General features: G+C 32.9%; 1 protein-coding gene across 16 annotated transcripts in view; it reads left to right on the plus strand.

The window, feature by feature from the left end:
* SOX5 (SRY-box transcription factor 5) overlaps positions 1–19440 on the plus strand; it is a 1024531-nt gene that overhangs the window by 611735 nt on the left and 393356 nt on the right. Inside the window, exons 1-2 of one of the 16 annotated variants that reach the window (XM_054696388.1) lie at positions 13558–13572; positions 14147–14265. The exons of 13 other annotated variants lie outside the window; for them this stretch is intronic. The gene's annotated coding sequence lies outside the window, so the exon portion shown is untranslated. Of the gene's footprint in view, positions 1–12873; positions 12904–13557; positions 13573–14146; positions 14266–19440 lie in introns of those variants that run through there. 2 more of the 16 variants (XM_054696392.1, XM_054696391.1) reach the window with 2 other exon arrangements.

Consider the following 19440-nt stretch of genomic DNA (forward strand, 5'->3'; position numbering starts at 1 on the left):
ATATTTGAACGGGAAAAAAAGCATTTTTGATACTGTCAATAGCATGGCGCAGTATTTTTCTCCTTTATATAATTTATCCTATTTGTGATGTAATAGTTTCATGACTAAACTACTTGTTACACTTTCTGATTGCTTTATGTTAGAGACTTAATTAAAAAGCAAGTGTTAGATGATTGCTTAAGACAGTCTGATAATGTCTAGAAAGAAATAAACAGAGTTAGTGTTGAAGGTAGTGGGATGAAGCACATCAAGCTTACAGTATCACCTACTTGATTGCTTCTCTCAAAACGGGTGCAGACAACCAAATGTTTTCTACATGTTGAAGGGAATCCTGTAAGAATTAAACCTTCTGCAGTAAAAATTTAACTTATTCACCTTATATTTCCATCAAAATTATTTGTGGTCATACTAATACAGAAAAAACATTTGTGTTGCAAAACTTTTAAGTATTTTTCTAAAGAAAGAGTATACCTCAAATATTATGAAATCCTTATATGTAAAATTATGAAAAATTAGTATTAGCAGGCTACAAGAATATCTCTCACATTAGCGACACATTAATTACCTAAAGTTTGGCCATAGGAGTAAAATATTTATTACCCAGACAGATATTTGCAGCTTAATTAGAAACTTTTAAACCATTGTGCTCTTGAGTGATAAGTCCATTCAAGGTACAGGTAACCCTCTAGGTATGATTCAAAGGAAAGTTGTCTGTTCATATTCTTTTACCTAATCACAACTATAAAAATGTAAGTTAATATTATTTTTAGAATGTTCTGATATCTACCTTTGTCTCTTTTATTTATTTTTCATTTACTACTACTTCTTAAAGGAAAGGTGCCCACAACTGGTGATAGATTTTAATTGCCATCTCAATAATTTGCAAGCTAACTGAGCTTAGATATTAGTTTGGAATGCAGCTTGCTGGAAGCAGTGCACAAACCACACTTCATTCAAACTCTCACTGTAGTACTGTCCTACAGACTTAGCTGGAGCCCTGACTGATTACCTAGAACAATCGAGTGTTAAATGTCAGGTAGCATTGTGTACTGCTCAGTGTTTAGCAGGTTGATAGATATAGAAATGTGAATGTTGTGATTACTTCTTATGTTGGTGCGTTGTTTTCATGTCCTGCTTCTCAGAAATAATAACCATAGAATAAAACATTTACCTGTTTAGAGGGAGCTTTTTGGTAAAATCTATATATGCTTCATACATGAGAGGCACAAATAATAAGTCCTGTTGTAATAGTTTAGCACATTACTCCTGCATAGAGTTGGAAGCTATTTAAAATGGATTACATTGATAACACATTTAAAAAGCCAAATGACATCAATGGATAAAGTCTGATTTTTATTATCTGTTCTTTCCACTATCAGTTCTCCAGACACCTAAAGGGTACGTTGTGTAAAGTAGATGTGCATTATATAGGGTGGCAACTCCCTTTTTTAAAATTAGTTAGATAACTATAACTGATGGATTTTTTTATTTCTTTCTTAATTTCTTACTCATTTATAATATCAATGAGCTTAATTAACTGCATGGAAAATAAGCCAAGCTAGATTTTCCTCTAATATTAAGTCACATATAGTTCCAGTGTGTCAGGTCTCTGACTCAGATGAAGGCAGTCTGATAAAAAGATGTTCACACATGTAACCAAAACATGAAATATATTTTCCTTTGCATTTTAACTTTGGTAAACAAGAGGTAGACTTAAACATGGCTGTCTTCCTTCCTTGCCATTTTTTTGTCCTCCTTTACTTTTCATCTACGGATAGTACCATTTGTACTGAATGTAAAGTTTGATTGTTTAGCAATGTAAATGGACAAGTGACATTGCTGGAGAATAGGGAAAAAAAATCAAGGCTGATACTGTTTTGCTGAAGTGAAGTGTTTATTTGTATATACTTTAGGCAAATGTATCTATTATCAGCAACTGCTAATAAATCAGGAGAAGACCTTTATTTCTACTTCTGTTTTCTTCTGCAGCTTGGAAGCTGTTTTTCCTTCCCGTCAGCATCATCTATTCCTCTCTTTACTTACTAGTTGAGAGTTCATGCATCTCCTCTTGGAGATACTGTGGCGTATGGTTCTGCTTGTCCAATAGGGGGGTGTTGCATTTCTCCACATTCAATATCCTTTTCCCTTGGAGCCTGTGAGTAAAACCTCAGCAGTGCTCCCATCCTTTGCCAGCCTGAGAAGTCCGGGACTTAAAGTTGTTCCCAGCTCTTGCGCCTTCCTTGTAGAGCTGCATTCTGCTCGGTGGGCTGCCGAGAAGGACCAGACCGAAACAAGATTTAGAAGAATTCTGGTGAGAACTGTTTATAGGGATATGGTATTTTAAAAGAATGTAGTAAACAAACAGAATTGTGGCATAAACAAAGATAATTAGCATAAACAATGTCGTTTTAGGACAGGTGGTTTAAAAAAACAAACAAAACAAAAAACCCAAATATGAACCCAACTTGAATGCTGCCAGTTTGGAACCACTGAACCTTAATCTGTACTTCATGAGAATAACCCAGGTTTGTTGATAAACTTGTTAACTTGCTTTTTCTGTCTCTTTTGTATCATTTTCCGGTCATTATGCCCTTTTTGTCACCCTGCTTGAAAGTAATTAATCTATTACAAGGTAGCTTAAGGACTTTTTACTCATAAAACATGACAGAAGGAAAATTGAAAACAAAAGCTTGTAGATGTTCATAGACATTTGAAATCAGTGTTGAACCTTAAAACAATTCAGTCTGGAATTCGGCTTATTGTATTTCAAACCTTCCTTTAATCTAAGTAACATTTCACTTGCCTCTGGTATTAATCCATTTACTTTTGTATTGCCTTAGAATTCAGAGATTTTTTGTTTCTGTGACTGAATCATCACTGTGTTATATGTTTATTTCTGTGTTGCTTATTTCTTCTTATTCTGTAAAACTTAGAGAAGGTGGTACAGCAGTATATGATTGCAGCTCGTGATCATGCAGTATGCTAGTTAAGGGGAATCACATTATCTAAGACGACTATGCCGTCGTGATGAATTGCTATCTGGAGACATTTAGGTTTATTACTAAATGACATTTTTCTTAATGCCTTGTACTCTAATATTTTGACTTCAATGAAATGTGGAGTGTGGTGAATAGAAAGCTGTTTATTTTTCTTGCATTAAGGACCAAAGTTCTTTATTGAAGTTAAAAATACATTTTTTTTTCCTCTGCATTTTCTGATGGAGAATAGAAACCAAGAATTCAAAGTTGGTATCTCTAGTATTTGGTAACCCTTCCCTTTGCTGAAATGAAAGAATTTGTGAATGAGGTTTGGTTTCTTGGAGTTATGAAGATGTGTGTAAACTAGTAAACCATGTCTCATTCATGTGCAATGTAGATTTCTCGTACTTCAGGGACAAAAATAATTTGGCTACTAACGAATTAGGGCTACCTGCCAGTGCCAACACATACTGTAGGTAAGAAGAACACTATAAAGAAAAGCTGCTGGCAGCAAAGCCTTTGAAACTTTCATATGTAACAGCATTTCTATTTCTGTTCTTCACATCTTTGAATGTGTTTTTTAGAAAAGAAAATGTTAAAAAAACAGAAGACATGATCTTTCTTTAAAATATATTAGTAGCTTCATTTTAATATTTCTCATTGTGTGGCTGCATAGGGTTTCATTTTGTTCTATGCACATGTGTCTCCCTTATCCATCTCAAGGATTTCTTTGCATTGAAACACAAGAATCAGATGAATTGAGATTAGTTATAACATAAAGAATTCATTGTATAGCCCCCCCCAAAAACAAAACAAAACAAAACACCCATAGCTTCACACCTTGTAAGATTTTGCTGTTGTCAATTTAAGAGAGTTGGGCATCTGAGCAGCAATTTTATAAAGGATGTGTCCTATCCATTAGGGGTTCAATATCATTACTGAGAAAAGAAAGGAAAGGGTTAATTTGTTTGCCTTCTTGATAATTTCTTCATTTGGTACTAAAAGGAAGCACAGGCCCCAATAGTGTTTACTTGAAATATTTTTAATCAAAAATTATTTTTAAATATAGTAAATTACTTACATTAGTCCAGATCTTGATTTTTGTCTTCTGCTTTTATATTAATTAGGAAGAAGATACCAAGAGAATAGGTTGTTAGAGAACTGATTCTGGGACTTTTTCATATCATCTGTTGACTTGTCATTTTAAACAATTTCATATTTCATTAAAAAAGGAACATCCTAATAAAAGAACTCAAGCATTGACAATGAAAAATACACCTTCACATAAGAGAACATAGCCTGAAAAAAAGTCATGCTTTATTTATGCTATTAGTTTTTTATTCACAGTTAATATAGGTGGCTAATCAATGTTCTAAAACATTTTTATTCTAATTCTGGAGTTAAAGGTATTATTTGTTTGCCTATAATTCTTTGGTCATGTACCCTGGACCAGAGCTGGTTGGGCAATAATTGACAAAGTCCAAAGACTTTTTTACTCCTTTCCTGATGTCCCTTTGTTTTACCCCTCCCCCTTTTTATTTGCTGTGGAGTTTCATAATATGTTTGAAAAAAGTACAGGGAGGTATCACTTAAAATTAGCATTGATAATATTTCTTTTCTTTTTTGTTTGCATTGCTTGAGATCCATGTTGAAGACATCATGATAATGTATACTGTCCCTGTTCTTTTGCAGAAAATGAAATGAACTGATGATCAAATATTCAAATTTCTGATTCAGTCATTTAAATTGTTGTTAACTGAATATATGCAATAGCAGATTTAGATTGTCATCTCTCTCATCACATCATCAGGATATGAGGAAAACTTATGTAATATTCAGAGTTATTCAAAGAACACCTAGGAATACAAAAACAAAGATAACAATGTTATTTCTGAGGAAAGGTGCTCTATTTCACTCTAGCCCTATACATATCTAAAATTTGAGAAATAGATGAAAAGGTATTTTTTGGAAGCCCTGAGGACTGTGGGATGTAAATATGGTAGTGAATTTTTTTCTGAAAATTTTAGCAGTACTGGAACAACAAAATGGATCTAATTTGACCTGTAAACAGTTTAGGAATATTTAATGCTTTAAAAGCATTCTTCTAGAGAAAGAAAAACATATCCAAAAAATATGATAGCAGTTAAAGAATCAGAGTGAAGAAACAGAGTATGTAGAGTTTTATAAGTAAATTATAACATAATTGGGAGTCACTAACAGTTATGTGGAAAATTATTTGGCAAATGCAATAGTTACACATTAAGAAGTTTAGAATGAGAAACTTTTTCACTTTGAGGGTGATTGAATTTTTAATATATTGTTGTGTAATAAGTCCTACAAAATCCTCATAAAGCTGTAGTTTGGGAGAGAAATATCTAAAAGGAAGAAATAGTTCATAGAAATATAAGCTAGGTTCTTTCTCACTTTCTCATTTGCAACACAGAGTCTTAAGGCATGAGGTATAGGAGCATAAAATAGTGTTTTAGATTTTAAAATCTGAAGGTGGTGTTGTGGCACATGTTTCATGGAAAACTTGAGTTTAAGAAATTGGGTAAATCAAAGTCTGCTTGAGTAACATTTGGAGTTATTTAAGGTTTCAGGTAGAGATGAGAAATTTGAATGTTAGGGACCTAATGCATGCTTATCAAATGAAGAGATTTTTGTGGATTTTGAGTATTTCTCTTAAAGTATAGAACATTATCCTCCTTTTTGGTAAAATGTACACTATCTTTGCTGATTTTATTTTTGGGGGCGGGGGACTGGTGGGGGTTAGTATAACATGATACAAAGTGTTGTTAGCTGTGTGTAAGGATCTTAAGTTCTAAATCTCCCATACAGTAAATTTTATAAAATGTGTAGATGGACTGGATAATTTCCTAACTCTAAAATTTCATCATATTGGAGTGTATTTGAGCGCTTCCTAGCTCCTTACTCCAGTGGTCAGAATTCTTGCATTTTATGCAACTATTTGGAGACAGAGTATCTCATATAACCAGCCTTGTCATGTGGAATCATTTCTCGATCTACCTGTCAATGGACTGATGGTGTGCAGAAAAAGTAACCATAGTATATTTTAGGAGTTTTCAATTTTACTACTGTGTATAATTCTTATTTAGGATTCAGTGCTCAAATTTGCTATGAACTATTTTCAAGCTAAGTGTTTGAAACTTAGGTACATGAGATCTCCATCTTCAACTGTAACAAGTATTGTGAAAAATAAATTATATGTGGATTATTGAACAAGTTCTCTGGGGAATATGAACAGCATGAAAATGGATTTTTTGGTCAAAGAGCTAAAAGTCCATAAGGAGCAGATAAAAAAGAAATGATTGGACAGTGGCGTTTAGGATAACGCGGAATCTGTGGACAGTATATATCTATGCAAATAAATAAAGCATTGGGCTGGAAAGAATGACTAAGATTACAAACAGGTAGTCCAAACAAAGATTTTAAGTGGTTCTCAAAATAAATTAAACAGCTATTAGTATTAGCATCAGGAGGTCAACCTAATATGCACTAGTTGGCGGTAGAAAATTTCACTAAAAGAGATATTAAACCTTGTGAAGCAAAGGGGAACGGCCAATGAAAGATGCAGTAAAAAAGCTATATATCATCTAAGAGGACACGTTTACCATGTTGTTAATATTTTACATTTGGCAGATTGCATGCTTTTTAAAAAATTCCCATGTTTGGAAAATAGTAGTTATACCGTCAGCAATATGATCTTTGCAGCATATTCAAGGGCTTTCCTTGCTATCTCTAATTTAAAATATGACTGGCATCATGAAGCTCTTGTATAAAGTAGTTATGTTTTAATATATTTGGTAATATATTTGGTATACTGTAGATATTGGCTATATGTGAAAATCAAGCCTTTGCTTAATAATTATGATGAAAAACTTTTGTTCCATTCCTGCCACTTTTAATTTAGGAATACAGAATGGGTGTTATTCTCTTATTTTCCTGATATACAAAGGTTGTAAAGAAAAACAGAAAAGAACCTTATTGAACCAGAACTGCATTTAGAACTAGGACCAAAGGAAATGTGCAAATATCCTACTGTTAAACAAGAAAGAAAATCTGGAAATCATCCAGATGGGCAACTTACTGCTAATATATTTCATAATCTAGCATTTAGTGATTAACAAAGTTGGCATATGTTCCTACAGTTTCTAAATGAGGAATTAAAACTTACTGATGTGTAAGTCACCTAAAGTCTTTGGGTTTCACATGCTTCTATAAAATGGGCTTAAATATGAGTGTAAAATTATTTATTCTTAATGCTAACGAGACTCTTAACCTTATGAAAATTTACAAAAATATTTGGATGTACCTGAATGCAAGCCACTAAATTCAAACTTAGAAAACTAAGTTTAATTTTTCAAAATTGTAAAATGATTATCACTTCAGTAGAAATTGTTTTGTTTCATAACAAACTAGCCTAATATTGAAAATTATTTTAGCATATAAAATAATGCCTATAAGATGTTCATTGACTTATTTATTTCAATTTGTAGTTAATGCCTTTATAATTGTTTTAAATGTGCTTATGCTTATTGGTCCCAGATAACTTAATGCCAAATAGTAGTAATATATAGCCATAGTTTTTTCTGACTTAACTTACTACTAATAATTAAATATCCTAAGAACATCTCTTCCCAAATTTTATCTAAGAAATCTGAAAAATTAAAAATTATTTTTGCTGGTAGCAGTATATAACAATTAAATATTGAATTTGCTGATGGACTGTGTTCTTATGCTTTAACCTGCACATATTAAAATGTGTTTATAATCATAAAAATGAATCATTTTATATAGCAAATTTTTGGACAACAAAAAGTAGTGATTTTCTCTTTATAGTGTTATTTGTGCAGGTATCTTGAAAATTGGAAACAATAGCTTGAAGAAACTTGTCTATACAAATATAGTAGATTATAGATTTTCACAGTAGCATGAGAGGTTTGCATTAGCTACCTATTTTGTGTAGGTGAAGCTTGGGGAAATTCAGGATTTCTTTTTATAGGCAGCTGTTTAACAAGCAAACAAAATCACCCAAGAAACAGAACCCTCATTTTTGATATAAAATTGTTTTCCACTAATATAATCTGTTGAAAGCCAGAAGCCATCCAAAGTGCTGATACCAATTTAAGAAGATGATCTTTTGCCTTAATTATACATCTGGGAAATATTAGCTGAACATTTTGTGGAGAACAGTGAATACCTTAGTTGCCAGTTGTCTAAAATGCTGCTAATGATCGACATAGTGCCAGTGTTTTGATGGCAAAAACCTAGGCTGAATATGAATACAAAGAACACAGTTGGGGGAAAAAAGCACAAATTTTATACAAAACAGATTTCAACCATCTGCTTGGCACTTAAGTTTGCAACTATAGGCAATATATGAAAGAGACCACTGTCCACGTTATGAATGGTATCACTTTTATTGGTACCTTAGAAAAACCATAGGGTTTTGAAAGCATATATAACCAATGATTTTCTTCAGCTAAATAATGAAAACAAGGGCCTCAGCCAAAATTTTGTTCCATTTAAGCTCTTCTATGTCAGTTGTCTTTTCCTAGCAAAATGGGTTTCCCTAATAAAATAGGTCTCAGTGTTACACCTCAAGATATTAAAATATACCAGACAACAAATATACCAGTGGCCCTTAGCGTAAGCATCCCAGATGGTTATGAGATAAAATACTGTTTGCTTTAGGAATAGACTATATTCCTGAGTCTGTTGCCTGAATACTGTGGTACATGTCAAATCAGCATGGAAGTTAATGGTCCAGAAGCACTTCTGAATTTAATGCTTTCCCATTTGTTCTGAATTTATAGTATTAAATCACACCAATACTGTTTCATCACTAGTTTGGTAAGGAGAAATCATGCTATATAGATAGTAAATTTTAGACAAAATTGAAGTATCTGACTGATTTCATTGAGCTTTAAAGTTGTGGAAGAAATCATCAGCAAAAGAAATTGGCAGATATGATGCACTAGAATCTTTTAAATTTATATACTAGTTGTTAAGAGTTATTATAGACTGTTTCTTAGCACAAAGTAAGTAATAAGTAAATTTTGACCAAGTGATAATTTCACCTTTAGTAATTTCCTTAGCTGAAATGTATATTTAAAAAAAATCTTTTTAAATATTAGGATTTTTTTTAAAGATGTATTTTTATTTATTCATGCACACAAGAATTAAGTTATAGGCCATAGGTCCAGGTGGTGAGATGATTCACTAGAGACAGAGTGGGGAGCAGAACAGGCAGATCTATTGAAATGCACTGGTGAGGGGGGCAGCCGTCAAGGCAAGAGAGGTCTGCCGTGCCACATGGGTTAGCTCCTTGGCTAGAATCGAACTCACACCGCAGTGGCTGGCCCTAGCTTGATAATGCTGAGACTTTAACTCCTGCGCCACCAGGGAGGCCCTGAATATTAGGATTATTGACGAATTGGAATGTGTTAAGTTATTGATTTGTCTAGGTTGTAGAATTACAAAAGATATATTAAGAATTATTTTAGCTCTTGTGGAAAAAGTTTGTGATTTAGTGTAAAGTGTAAAGAAATGCCCTCATAAATCCTCCTTGTCTTTGTTTTCCAATACGGTAGCCACATGCCCTTGTTGAACCCCGGACTAAATTGAAATTTGCTGTGTACACACTGCATTTTATAGACCAACTTAGAAGAAAAGGATATAAATGTATTACTAAGATTTTACAATATTGACTATGTGTTGAAATTAAATATTCTGTGTTGAAATTTAATATTTGGATATATTGATTAAAATAAATTACTATTAAAGCTATTTTAATCTTTTGCTTTTAGTTTTTGAATGTGGCTAATAGGAAATTTCAAACTATACTTGTGCTTTTTATTAGTGGCTCACATTATATTTCTATTGGATGGCACTATTTTATCCCTTTTGGTGGTGAGAGGAAAATTAAAAGTTCTATCTGTATCTAGATTCCAGTAGTTCACAGCTCAGTAGGGTAGCAATGAGTCAGAAAGACTTAATGTTTTTATTAACTAGCTTCCTTCTTGCCTTTCATCTACAAGAAGGTGACATTTTATTACTTTCTAAAAAGTCCTACTAGTAGCACTGACTTGTACAGATGTTTCTATCATTTACCCAATAAATACTGTCAGTTTCTCAAAACTTCCCTGGAGTTGTAGTGAAAAGTAAGATGTTTGCTTAAGGGCTGTATATATAGATTTCTTTAGAGATTAAATCATGGAAAGTTACAATTTTATTTATTTTTTGAAATATTTCTGTGTGTATCAGTAATTTCTCCCCTGAGTTTTTAAATTTATGGTTAGATAGGAATACCTTCACCTTTTGCATCCCACCCGATACTACACACAGTTTGTAAAATTGACCCACAACATGTGATCCAAACTCTTTCTCTATACATAAAGAGATAAACACTTGTAAAGATAATACTTATAGAGATAGTGCAGTGATGTACTTACAGTGATAGATATGCAGACAGCACTGACATTTGGTTTGTACTTATTATGTGCTAGACTTAGCCCCACAACAATCTTATTTACTGTTCCCTTTTTATAAATGAAGAAAATGAAACAGAATTGTCTTATTTCTTACAGATAGTAAGTGAGAATGCTGGGATTCATACCTGAACAGTTCAACTTCCACACCTCACTCCTAATCATCAAATCTTAGTATTGATCTAGATAATGAAGTACTTTTATTTATTTACACATTTATTAGTGGCAGAAATTCCTTGATTCATGCAAATAATGTATTTTATTTGTTGAATAATACCTACTCCAGGTATTATTTTAGTTACTGAAAAAATACTTAAAATGCAAATAATCTAAATAAATAACATCCACTGATTGTAATGTAAGCTTCTAATTTCTCTGACTGAACTCATTTATTCATGGCAAAATGTGATGTGCTAGGTGGTGGGTACCCAAACCTAGTGGGCATTTATATAATAAAGGGTTTTTTTTTTTTTTTTTTTTTTGTAAGGACTAATTGGAACTGTTTTTGAGAGGTATTGATTTACACTGGTTGCAGTATAGATGGAAATTACTTACTTTGAGAAATACAGTATAAAAATTTCCAAGTATCACTTAAGACCTTTACAGTGATCTGACTGTTGAAATAATAGCTTTATGAACTGGCAGTGTCTTTGCTCAAAAGTTTACCTAATTAGTTTTTGCTGTCTTAGTGATCAGGAAGCTTCTTTACATAGTAATTTTCATATATATCAGTGTTCATATCTTACATGGAAAACTTTGATGAATTAAGATACAGTGATATAATTAATATATTATTCTTATTTATTTTTATTTTTTAAAGATTTATTTATTTTATTTTATTTTTATGCAAGAACCGGGGTTCAGTAATATATTATCCTTTTATCTGATTACTTTGTAGTTACTAGTAGCCATGGCATCCTGATTTATTGAATAACAGTCAGGGGTATTGGTAAATTTGAATAGAAAACTCAATCAGGTGTGATAAAACATATGTGACTGGAAGCAATAAGGCATTTGGGAATGGAGATCAAACATGCGATTTTACTTCACTGGATTTTTAAATTTTACTATTAAATTAGTTGTTGTTAATGTAGATTTGAATTGTTCCATGAATCTGTTTTAAGTCTTGATCTTTTAATTGTTTCCATATGTAGATATGTCTGAATCTTTAGTGCTTTCTCTGATTTCTTCATACCTTATTGAGGGAAAGTAGTTATAGGTAGGCTTTCTATTCAGACTGCTTACATTTATTTTTCAACTCCACCACTAAGTCACTAAGTATCTTTGTCATGTTTGCACATTATGTAAATTCTCCAAGTTTCTTTATATCTTCATGTGTGAAATGGGGATTATAATGATTCCCGTATTTTAGGCCACATTATTAAATAAGAAAGCCTTTGTGACTGAGTATGCTCAAAAAATGTGTATTATTTCCTTGAACAAATTTTAATCATGTAGAAAGAATTTCAAGACTATATGTATATGGCAAATAGCATTAGACTGTATGCCGATATGTAAAATCAAATACTTAGTAAATAATGTTGAAGATGGTGGTTTTTACAGGATTCATTAGAACTTTTAGTACTTCCTAATATTCAAAATAATATATTCAAAATGATATATTCAAAAAATATATTCAAAATAAAATACTCAAAATAATTTATTCAAGCCTTAGAATCACTTATAATTTGCATAGTATACACGACACGGATATTTGTGTTATATAAAACATGATATATACAGATACTGCATTTTGCATGTGTTATGCATGCCATATGTGTTTGTGTAAATAGGTTGATAAAATTAGGGAAGAGAATTATCTCTAAAACTTTAGAATAACTATGTTAACTGTCATAGTGAGGTTAATGGTTATAAATTTCTGATGAAGCTTTGCCATTTTATCAGTAATCACAATTGTTTTGGGTGATTCTGATCTGAGGAAGTAATTTTTTTCATTCTAAAATTGTCTTCTGTACACGTATTGCAGAGGATTCATAAGGCGTTCTCTACATTGCCATTTTTAGTAGACACCAGATAAGAGAAAGAATATTGAATGATAACTAACTTAGTGAAGGAAGGCATTTCTATAAGTAGCTAAACTAATGTTTGCCAGGTATGTAGATTTCCTGGTGAAAGGATACTGGCAGAGATCTAAGAAAAGGCTAACATGTCCCTTAAACTATCTCCTTTAAATAACAGTTGTTACATCCAGGCTGTTGCTAAGAGATGAGGAACAATCAGTTCTTGACTAAGTTGTGTTCTTGCCTAGATTGAGGGCACTCCCACCTCTGTCCTTAAAATTGACTCTAGGTTGAGGAGTACATAGAGACAAAGCAAGAATTTTCCTCAGGAAACACTTTTGGAGCTGCTTGAGTGCCTGAACAGACCCTATAATTGGGTATAGTATAGCAAGGGTTAGTCTCATTTAAGTGTACTGTTTGTCTACTATAAATTATCTACTCTGCAAATTTTGAGCAATAGGTTCTCTGGTTTAACTTTGAAAGTCATCACAAGTTAACTAAATGGGTTAAATTAACAGATACTTTTATACGTTTCCATGAATTAGCACTTGTACACTTAAAGCAATGTTAAATACAGAGATATTCCCACTTTGACTTATTTATTTAAAAATATTTAGTGAGTATTACTTTGGGAATGACTTGTTGGCAGGAAAAACATTCGCTTTGTCACTTTATTAATATGAGAATATATTAAAAAGTATAGCTATTTTCCAGTTGTAAACTAAGGTATTGCCAAAACTGACGGTTTTGGTTTAGGTACGAACCAAACATTTAAGTACTTAATGATTAAGAGGGCAAATCCAACTCTTAAGTCCAGAACATTTGACTTTACATTCATTAGAACAACTGAAAACATCCTGTTCACCTAAAATGGTGTATTGTTACTTCAGATATAGAGCTCATCCTAATATTCCCTTTCTTTATTCAAAACAGTTCTAAATCTACCGAGAAGCTGAATGAGTGCAACAGTGAGGATCCATACTGTTTTCATCTAGTTTCACTGAATATTAACTTTTGGTCCCTTTACTTTTGTTTACACTCTATTTTCTTATTCCTCTGCAAGTAAGTTGCATACCAACACTTATAATATCTAAGCCATTCTCTCACATAACCATATTAATATTAGTGCATGTAAAAGAAGAATACAGTAATATCTGATCTAACCCATATCCGCATTTTCTGATGTCCCAATTATGCCCTTTTCAGAATTATTTTTCCTTTAAATACAGAATTAAGTCCAACATCAGTTGTTATCATCTCTTGTCATATTGCTCTAGGTCTCCAGTTATAAATAGTACCCTTCCATATTTTTGTGTTGTCACTGACACAACATTTTTGGAGACACCATTCCATTTGTCTCATATATTGTGTCATAATCTGGATTTGTCTGATTGTTTCCTTACAATTAGATTCAGATTACATATAGGCTTTTGAGGCAGGAATTATACCATTGTCCTTTTAAAAAATATACATTATAATTTAAACTATCAAAAGTGGATACCTACCTACCAAATTGAATTTTTTTTTTCATTCACGATATTTGTTATTTTATAACAAGACTTTTTCAGTCTTGGTTTAGATTTTAAGAGAGCTATGGTCAGAAAACTATTTTGTGTCACGATGGTTTGTCTTGCAGAAGCAATTTTTTATTAGTGGTACTAACTGAGAAAATAGAGCTCCCTTAATTCAAGAAACAATTACAACTCTCCATAAAGTCTATTCTGAAGATGATCATAAATACCAAAAATTTTGCAGGTAATAATCTAAGGTTATTGATTACATGTTTATGTAATAGTGTAGCACTGTAAAATTAGTTCTGATTATATTAGATTTCACAGTTAGAACTATGATGTTTGCTCTTTATGAAAAAAAGCTAGAAATCAGCTACCTCAGATAAAACAAATGTAACATTTACTCTCAATCTTTTGCTCCATTCTCTTATTTTGATAATCAGAATTTTTTTATTTTTAATTTATATATTTTAGATGAAAATCCAAAATCGTCTTAAAGTCTCTAAAATATTCTGTAATTTGGGGGATCATTTAGAGTCAAGTACAGGGTGTTCTTTTCTGTCTTAACTTCACCACTGTACTATTTATCAAAATATATTAAGATTTTGAAATGGAGATCTCTTTTGATACCAACATTTCTCAATTCTCTAGCCACTACACCATAAAGCAGTTATTCAAACACAATTTAGAATTTGAAAATTGCCCCTTTTGGAGGTAGTGTGTAGACCAGACTCTAGATGCCTGTGTTTAAATCCTGGCTGTGTATTTTATTTGCTTGTGACATGGAGCTTGTATGTTACTTATCTTCTCTGAATTACATTTTCCTCTGTAAAAAACAAAACAAAACAAAACAAAAAACTGACTGTGGCTATTACGTAATTGAATATAAGTAAGATCCTCTAGGATCTTAAAAGCACTGAATACATACTAGCTATTATTGATGGTGGTAAATTGTCAATATTGGCAGTTATCAATAGAAATTTCTGATGGCTCTTTAGAAAACAGATTTTTTAAAAGCAACAATAATATATGTGTGCATTGCTTCATGGGATTTTTATTAAATACTTTGAATATACTAATCACTACTAACTTCAGGAAATTTAATAATAAACAACATATATATGACTCTTGTCCTCATTACAGTCTTTGCAGGGAGGTGGCATTTAAGCAAGCAATTGTAATAAATAAAGATAAATGTCAGTAGAGAAGTACAGGTATTATAGAAGAACCCAAAGGGACACATCTTAGTCTTTGTGTTAGAAAGAACCTGTTGAAGAGGAGATAAGAAGTGAAGATGAAAAATGGTAGAAATTTCCAGACTGTGGCAGTCATGAGGGTAATGCATGTGAGTTCTAGTTTAAGACTGCCTACTATATAAGACTAGTCAAACCAAATGTGGGATGGGCTCCCTAAATAATACATCTGCCTTAATTTCTTCATTTGTAAATGAAAATAACAGTAGTTACTGCTTCATAGAGCTCTTCTGAAGATTTAAAGAAATGATTTATGGACAATCAGAACTGTTCTTTGATACGTTACATACCCAATAAATGTTGGCTCTGCTGTCAGAGATTTTGGCTTGTACAAAGTCCTGATAACATCAGCACAATTATCTGAAGGATTTGAAATACATTCATTTATTTATTAGATGTTATTGTACCTTGAGCCTATGTGGCAAATTTTCTTCAGTTTTTCTCTCCTTCCACTGTAAATGGTTACAGAGCTGTCTTTTATAGGTTTATATGAGTATGATCTTCAAAACATGAGTTAGAATGTCAAACTGAACATATTTATATTTTCCTTGATGTTTTAGAAAAAATGTTTTGTGAGAACAAAAAAATAACCTAGTCAAATTGCTCCAATCCGATAAATTTTAAATTGGTTTGAATGAATTAAAAATGAAGCATTCTACCAGTGTTCTTGGAAGGTTTATGGGACAAAGTGGGCTTTACCAATGTGAACAATTTAGCCATTTTCCTACATGTTGCCCTTCTCTCCACATGACTCAGTAACATAGTTACATTTATTGGCTGTTTACCTACTTTTAATGCCCTTCATTCCACTAAGGTTTGTGAGGGTGAGAAAGGGAACCCCAGAATGCAAGGTTTAAGTTGAAAAGAGACCTTGTGTGGTCAGAATGAGGATGAGTGGAGAAACTGTGGAGGATTTAGGTTTTTGGTTTCGCACTGCCTGTTGTTTGTTCAATTATACTGCATGGAGAAACTATAGAAATACTTTGATAAAACTGTTGTTATCCTACTCATTGAGGAAGTCTGATAAACTTCAATGATTTTTTTTAAACTGCAGAATTTCTAAATATAACATTTCTGTTGATTCAATACAAGCTGTCATTATGTTTGGGCTAAAAAAAAATAGTACTAAAATTTGTTTTCAAAGGTATTAGATCCCCTTAGGTGAAAACATGTATGCTTATAAAAATTAAAATGTCTTAGAGAAACATAGGTTATACTTACCCTAACATGCCCTATTTAATTATATTCTCTTTTCTGACCTTACATATGACCAGTGGATTCTGTAGCTTTAGAAATGTTGTCTTTTTTCTTTCTTTCATATATAGTCTTATTTTCACTTTTTTCTGTATTGGATATTCATTGACAAAATGATCAGATAAAGGTGAGCCCCATGATATATGATCTTGACTCTTATTTTTAAGACTACTTAATTTATTTGGTTATCCAATATTACTCATTCACACTACAGAACTTCTACATTTTTTAAGGGAAAAAACTAAAGGTAGCAGATAAGGGAGATTAACTTTTTAATAGTTTCTAGATAGTTTTTTTTTTCTTTTTCACTTTATCATAGTATAATATTTAACTCTTCTTGTTTCCACATCATAGTTTTATAAGATTTTATTTTTGTTGGTTTTAACATTTTTAATAAGAGAATAACATGCATTTATTGTTATTGTTACCTAAGGAGCTGTGCTGTGGGATAATGTCGAATTCTGCTGACTGCCCTACTTTGAATTTCTACATCTGTTTGAAATAACAATATATATATAGTGTTAAGTGTTTCTGGTTTTTAGAAGGCATAGTTTTGAAAAAATATTATTTGGGGCCTCCCTGGTGGTGCAGGCAGTTGAGTGCCGCACTGTGAAGCTATTCACAGCCTCTGCAGTGGGTTCGATCCCAGCCGGCCCGTGAGAATCCCACCTGGCATGTCAGACCTCTCCTGTCTCACCCGCTGCTCCCCTCAGCAGTGTGTTTCATCAGTCTGCCTGTTCTGTTCCCCACTCTGTCTCTGGTGAATTCTCTCACCCTCCCACGCATCTGGCCTGTACCCCAGCACTTGTATAAATAAAATAAATCTTTAAAAAAATATTATTTGAAAACCCAGTGAATTTAGTATTTCCATTTGGATAATAGTTTAATAATCATATTTACTTGGTTAAGCCAAAATATCTAATTGATTTTGAATAGGCAATTTCAACAGTAATGGGAAGTAGAAACTAAGACACCTATCTGATTGACAATATTTTACTTACTAGCTCACACATGCTACTTTTATTAGTTATGAGAGCTAGGATGCTTAAAGATCATTGTTGGAAACTCAAGTTATTATTATTTTTTTTTAATTAAATCAGACAAAAAAAAATGCTGACTATACTACCCAGGAACAGCCAACTTTAATTTCCTATTTTAAATGATTATTTGTATGTGGAATGAATGTTGAAAAGTCAAAGTATTTATATTGTTTTATAATAAATGAATTTGTACTTTCATACACTTTGGCTTAGAGATGAAGGCATGCAAAAATTATGTTTCAGGGTTTTAGAAATTCAGATATCCAATAAAGGTAAAGGTTTTATACATCTTCTGATGTCACATTTGTTGGGCGTAATATTAAAAGTTCTGTTTTTTTTTAAGATTTATTTTATGCATGACAACAAGGGGGTACAGGCCAGAGACGCGGGGATGAGAGGATTCACCAGAGACTACAAGCGGAGAGAGCAGGCAGAGCAAGACGACAGACTGACAAAGCAGGTGACCATGACAGCGAGGTATTGCTGAGCTATGCAGAGGACTGAGTCTTGCTGCCGCCATGTGAGTTGGCTCCCTGGTTGCTCCGCCCGCTCCGGGATTGAATGCTGTAATGGCTGTGGGTTGCTTCATAGTGCTGTGCTTAACACCCTGCACCACCAGGGAGACCCTAAAGAGTTCTATTTCAATTAAATTGTGACTTGTCGAATCCCATAAATTTCCTTGGCCGCACACAAGTACTGAGCTCCATTAAGGCCAGAAAGGAAAATCCACAATTCTCCTTCAAAAGGGACTTCTAGTAATATATACCGGATCTCTGAGACTCAGTTTTCTTGGCTGCCTGAACTCAGTGCTGGTCCTGTGTTTTTCCTGATATCTGGCCCTACTCAGACTTCTTGGCTTTTACTCCTATTTTTAGAGGCCAATATGGCTTCTCTTCAGATTGTGTTGCCTCCTTCCCTGGGAGTCTGTGCTGTAACCCAGTGTGCGTCCTCTCTCGCCCAACCGATTTTCACTGGGAGCTCCATGACTGTTAAGTGCCCTGGTTCCGTGCTCTCTGGCTGCCTCTTGATGCTCCTTTACTTGGAGTGCATTCCAAAACGATTGACACGAAATCATTTGGGTTCTGGAATATAACATCCTTTTGGAGTCAAATGAATTTCAAGGTGAGCAGCCTTGTGAGTTGTTAAGAATCACTGTATTTTGTGAACATATTATTTAAACACACTGAAAGATGTGGTTTGGTTATTGCTCAAGGGCTTTAAAGTATCACTATATAGCAAACTACCAAGTTTTTGAAGACCAAGTGAAATAAAACAATTACTATTTTGTGTATTTGTTAAGGATGACTTTTAATACCATGGTTTTGTTTTGTTTTTGGATGAGGTAACATGTTTTTAAACTATAATGGACAGTGATTTGTAGGTAGTATACAGTCTCTGAGGTGAAATAGGAACAGTAAACTTTCTGATGTGATCATCATTTTAGTAAAGTGAAATATTTTCCATTAATTATGAAATGTACACTCTCAGATCTTGGGTCTGTAGCCCTTCATGTCTGTGTGATGTGTCCATATAGAGTCGGATGAAAAAGAAGCTGTGAGAGAGACACAGCAGAGAGAAAGAGGGGAAAGAGAAAGAAAGAGGTGGTGACTTGGAGACAAATAGACAAAGTGACGAAAATGACAAGGAGTACCTTCAATAAAAATACCATGGATTCTTCACAAAAGTGATATGCTTGCATATGAAAGAAAAACCCCACTTTCTCTCATAAGTAGAAAGCCCCACTTTCTCTTACAAGTAGAAATTAGCAGAGATGCAAGAACTTTATTTTGTAGCTTATTTTGGGTAAACTTGAGTGGTTATTTTGATGGTTATGGGCAATGAAAAGGGTCTTTAAGGGTCTTTACTAACTTA

This window comes from Talpa occidentalis, unplaced genomic scaffold (genome assembly GCF_014898055.3).
Source record: "Talpa occidentalis isolate TD23 unplaced genomic scaffold, MPIMG_talOcc4v2.1 talOcc4.16, whole genome shotgun sequence".
NCBI classification, from domain to species: domain Eukaryota; kingdom Metazoa; phylum Chordata; class Mammalia; order Eulipotyphla; family Talpidae; genus Talpa; species Talpa occidentalis.